Source organism: Salarias fasciatus, chromosome 14 (assembly GCF_902148845.1).
Source record: "Salarias fasciatus chromosome 14, fSalaFa1.1, whole genome shotgun sequence".
Classification (NCBI taxonomy): Eukaryota; Metazoa; Chordata; class Actinopteri; order Blenniiformes; family Blenniidae; genus Salarias; species Salarias fasciatus.
This window is the reverse complement of record NC_043758.1, coordinates 19,390,559-19,396,402: the sequence shown is the minus strand read 5'-3', so window position 1 is coordinate 19,396,402 and position 5,844 is coordinate 19,390,559. Positions and strand designations below refer to the sequence as shown.

At 38.5% G+C, this 5,844-nt stretch overlaps 1 long non-coding RNA gene across 1 annotated transcript; it reads right to left on the bottom strand.

Moving 5' to 3' along the window:
- Positions 1–723: 723 nt before the first annotated feature.
- Positions 724–3,517, bottom strand: LOC115400134 (uncharacterized). The gene is made up of 3 exons (XR_003932769.1): positions 3,483–3,517; positions 1,147–1,214; positions 724–877 (listed from the first exon to the last, which is right to left on the bottom strand). It is a non-coding gene; the product is annotated as an uncharacterized LOC115400134 (long non-coding RNA).
- Between the last annotated feature and the right edge of the window lie 2,327 nt (positions 3,518–5,844).

Sequence of the window (5,844 nt, the reverse complement as noted above, 5' to 3'; positions counted from 1 at the left end):
TTAAATAGACATTGAATATTTGTTGGACTTCCAACGTTGGATTAGCATTGGATTATGATGCGAAAATGAAAGTTAGGTTTACGTTAAATCCTTACGTAGCCTTGACGTCAACTTCCAACGTTAAATAGACATTGAATACTTGTTGGCCTTCCAACATTGGATTACCATTGGATTATGATACGAAAATGAAAGTTAGGTTTACGTTAAATCCTTACGTAGCCTTGACGTCAACTTCTAACTTTAAATAGACATTGAATATTCGTTGGCCTTCCAACGCTGGATTACCATTGGATTATGATGCAAATAGAAAGTTGGATTTACGTTAAAACCTAACATAGGCTTGAAGTCAACTTTCAACGTTAAATAGACATTGGATTTTGAATGTAGGCTTTTTGAATGATGGGTTGACGTCAAAATCCAATGTCGGGATAACATTAACCTCCAACACTGAACAGACACTTAAAGGTATAATGGACGATTTTCTCGAAAAAGTCGAAGCCAAATGTCTCTTACTTGCTTTTTGAAAAACGTGCATGCGCCAGACCATCCTACCGGCTCTGCTGCTCCTACGAGCACGCTTGACGGCGTTACGCAAGCATTTCTCCAGCATGATTGACATGTTAGAGGACCAATAGTTGAGACTCGCATCACGCCAGTCATTGGTTAAAACATCGTCTATTATACCTTTAAGTCAAGGAAAAAAAAAAAGCTTGAGCACACAAAAATGTAGGTCACAAATTTACTCTTTAGAATTCTTTAAACAGTGCAAATAATGACTATAAACTGCGCATATAAAACAGCATTATATAAAGCTAGCTTCTTTGTAGGTCCCCTTCCACATAAGTTGAACTCCGCCTGGACTTCTTGCGTCATCAACCTGTGGGAATAAGGATACAATTATACATTAACTTAGCAATTATCTAGTGTTCCAGGGCAAATCATGGATTCTTAAAATGTATCTGGTCGCCAAATCTGTGCAAGGCTTGATTTACCTTATCTTCACAATTTCACATGTGCACAAGTAACTGTGGTGGGGTGGCGAGTGCCTGGTGGCTACAGCTTGTGTAGGCGGGGCCTATGGTCTGATTCTACAGAAAGTGTACAGCTGAACTAACGGCTTGCTACACATGCATCGCTTAAACTTACTTGTCCATGACCTATTTGACATTGGTTTCCATACTCGTTCCTCTGTCTACCATTGCCAAGCGTTGAATCTGAAATTGGAGAAAATCTGTGTTAAACAAGGTTAGTGTTCAATATATCCCCATGACTGTGTTACAAGATGATTCAAACAGTACACATGAGAAAATGCATTATGTTGTAGTCTTAACATTGCCAGTAGGATTGGGCACCGAACCACGGTGCTTTGTTGGCACCAACCGAATGATATCCGTCCACCTATGACCAAACACTAGTTATAAATTCGGTGCTTATCTTCAGTACTTTAAAAAAAAAAAAAAAAAGGGAAAAAATACACCACCACAAAATTACATCAATCCCGTCCTTAGTGCACATGCAATCAGTGAGGAATGCTCAGAGGAATCGGGTGTGCCAAGATCGGATGATATTTTCCCTAAGGGCAGTGTTACAGCAATGATTTTTGTTGAAACCCAATGCCTAGGTTTTGTGACCAATATTGCTTTCAATCTAGCATGTAACTAAACTACAAAAATCAGTTTGTCACCAATTTCGACAAAACTGTTGGAAATTATTTGCCACAAATCAATGTATTGAAGGGTCATTTTTCATGTTACGGAATTCCATTGCAAAGAGATAATGATTTATGTTTTAAACAAAATATTACCAATGTGTTATGGCCACGTTATTTGAATAATGCCTAATAACAGCATGTCTCTAGTTTCTTTTGCAGGTTGTTTTGTGAAGATCGAGCCACATTTGACCGAATGACGCCAGCTCTGGCGAACCAATATGCTGTTACAGAAATTTGTTTAAGACCCAATAATGTTGTTTATTTGTCACATTTCCAACCACTCCAAGAAGATATAATAGGAATTATGGGTTTATTATGTGCATTTGTTTGTAATTAATAGAAATATGACCAGTCTTTATCACCAAATACGGTGAATGCGAAAAACTCTCCACTCATCCCTCAATTAGTGCAATGTGTAAAATAATTTGTAGTGTCCGTCCCCCGAATGTTCTGTCCTGATTCACATGTAATATCAAGAAGGATTGGGGAACTATGGTTGTTCATATGTGCATCTTTGCTTAATGAATAGCAACAATATGTTTGAAAACATGATTCCCCATCTAATTTTTGAAATCGGGGCCACATTAGTCGCTGTGTAGTGTCCGTCCCTCAGTAGTGTCCGTCCCCCCTTATTCTCTGACCTTCAATTACCAGTTGTAATTGGTGCATTATTTATCATTGTTTATTGTTGAAGCACAATTTCATCAAAATGCGTTGCTTATTTCTGTGTCAGGAAGGCATTTGTGTTAAATTGTGTAGTGTCTGTCCCTTCCTTTGCATGGTCTGTTACATGATGTTACATGAGCTATGATGGAAATTAAATAAGGGTTAAAGGTTCGACTGGAGAAAAAAATTAATTGTTGTCTGATATTAACTGATTTAATGGCAGTAAGATACACATGTAACTAACTGTGGTGCGTTTAGTATGATTCATTGACCGTGTTGACAGCATGATCACATGATGATACTCATCAACGATGCAAACGACACTCAATATCAAATGATATTTTATAATTTACTTGAATATTGACATTTTGAAACACTGAAAGCTTGCTTTGGGACAAAAACTTGCAGAAAAACACCATCAATCCCATTGAGATCACTGTTTAAATGGTCTTTGTACGAATATGTCATCAGGCGTAGCGTCCGTCCCCCTTTTCTTGTGAATCGTTACTTAAGCTACAATTGATAAGGAACATAGTTAAATGAGGAATAAATGTTTAAATGGAGAAACTGAAAGGTTGTTGTTTGATATTCAACTAAATTAGAGCAGCGAGATTTCACTCTGACGAACAATGGGGGCAGATATAGTCTATTCACGGCATGAAATTTTTAAATTTTGTGAAATTACTCATAAAATCAGTTGATATTTTGCAAGTTTCTTGCATTTTGGTGTTCTATAACACGAAAAGATTACTTTGGGTCACAAACATGTAAGAAAGACACCATCAGTACCATGATGAACACCCAGCAGTTGGTCTCAATAGGATGCATGTTCGTGTTGGAGTGTCCGTCCCCTTAAAAAATGCGGATTTGGGTACCTGCGTTCGTTGCCTTTTTATGCGATAATGGTGTATGGATACTACAAATCATTGGTGCTTCATTATAGAAGAGGTGTTCAAGTACATGTTGCACCAACATACATGGGAATTTGCCAACATGAAATTTTCAGTCACCCTGTCCTGAAAGTCATGATCTGATCTTGGCACACCCGAATGCATTATTATATTATTCTCACTGCGCAAGACTTCACAACAGATATGAAACCTACCAGTTTTTGTCTTTCCTCCACCGAGTTCAGCGACTTGTCAAGACTTTTAAGTTCTTCAACTGTTGTAGCCTTGTCAGGAAGAGCTGTGTCCTGCGGCTATGCTTGAATGACCTTCAGCTCCTTCAACATGTCTCGGATCTCCACAAGCATCTGCATAACTTTTCTGTGAAATCCTAAAGCAATGAAACAAATGACAATTGCAATTAATCAGAGCACAACCTTACCAACTCAGCACTTGCCCCCATTAGTTTTATTTGTTCCACTTTACTGCAGTAAAACTCACTGGAGGGGTGTACCCTGGTCCAATTTAAAACGCATACAATTTTGGTGTGGATCCGACTCATCAGGCAGTTCCACTGGCCATCCAAACTCGACCTTCCGTTGACCTCCATTCATTTTTTGGACCAGGATTACACCTCATTTTCATACTTAAATTTGTTTGTCAATAAAAATTGTAATACATAAAATGTTTGTATACATATTTGCTTTCACCATGTTAAGTTTCATTATGGTGGGAGTAAAGGAAAAATGGCCGCCATCATGAAATTTTTGGTGGCTAACGGCTTTTATCAAAAAAGCAATGCCCAAGGAGCATGTGTGCCAATTTTGGTGCTTGTTTCCACAAGTGAACGATTCTCCTGTAATTTGCAGTTATCTGCCCCACTATCTAGTCTGTGTCGGGGTTTGAAAGTCACCGGTTCGAGGGTCCTACCGGCACGGCAGTGATAAAGGTGAGGAATGGGGTTGTTCCTCCACCGGGGTATCAGGATCAGGTTCAGGTTCTGGGACAGCTCGTCACCTCTTTGGTCAAGGAGGAATCCATGTTCAATCCAGGGGTTCAGCGTACCAGTGGTTATCAACCAAGGGAACAAAAGAAAACCTAGCCTGCATGACAATAAAAACCTTATTGTACACAGGATGTTACAGAGCATATGGCCATTTGTGTTATTCAAATTTCTGCATGCTACTTAGTAAAGAACACAGTAACAATCATTTCTATTCACTCCTTTCAAGACTTACTTGTCTTTATGAACCAATACATCAACTCAAATAGAATATTTTTTTAACCTATGAATTGATGATGGGTTCAGTTTCTTTTAAACCATGAGTTATGATTACAAATTTTTACCATGAAATCCATTGTTTGTATTTCAAATCATGAACTAGAATATTTTTCTAGCGCAACCTCTAACAAATTAAGTTTTTATAGTTATTGCAACTTTTTTGCACACAAAAACATTATAAACCCATATTTTACAAACAAACTGGCAAAATCTCTTCACAAAACAATCAAACCAGTTAATTCAAATCAATACTCAAGAAAATTGCACTGGTGATTTTGCAAAACACAACTGAATTAAGCTACAGCTCACATCAGAGATCCCAAAGTATAATCAAACCACAATAAAATGTCTTTTAAAATTAAATAAATCTATCTATCAACTGTATCCTAGCAGTAACTGTCGTTTCAGCAGATGAACCAAGATGACAAGAAAAAAAACACATGCTGCAAGCCCGCCATCAGCAGGGCGCAGCAGCTAGCTTGATCAGACACGTGCGCTCATTAGCTGAGCTGAGAATATCACTCACCAAGAATTTCGGAGAGTTTTAGCATCACTTCCTGGATGCTTCCTCGCTTCCAAGTGCATTCATGGATGGCTCAAAGCTTTTCCAGCTCTTCATTCGTCCTTAAAGTAATGATTTTTCTCAGTTCGCCTCCTCCTGTGTGTCTCCTCTCTGCTCGTCCGGATCAACTGCGCTGCTACCGACGGGGTGGGAACTAGCTTCCCTCCAACCAATAGGATTTCAGTATTTCTACATAGCAACCAATGAAATGAATGAAGTCTCACAGACATCGTGAACAACCAATTAGTTTCTTTTTTTTCTTCACAGTGTCTGAGAATAAATGAACAAAAAAAAAATAAAAACCACAATATAAACGAAAATAAATTAAAACACATTTATAAAATATACACACAGTATGAAGCTCAGTTCTACTGGGCAACACTGACCAACAGAGATCGTAAGCGTCTGAGAGATGAGTTCTGCGACCTGATGAAAGTCTCAGACTTTTCACTCATGGTGACTGTGACAGATCAGCATCAGTATAAAAATAATCACTTGTAAAAATGGCCAACATAACAGCAAATTTTACTCTGGCTCTCTTCACTGCTGGGCATGATGGGTAATGTGGAGCCATCTGAGAATAGCTGCACTGTAAAAGCGACCGCGACCATGAAGCTGTGATATTCTGCTGTGATGGAGATCCTCTCTCACTGTTTATAGTGGATAGCATGAGGACGTTGTAAGTTTTTTTTCCCCCTAAATTACATCCTATAACCAGCAGACACTTTCGGACGTT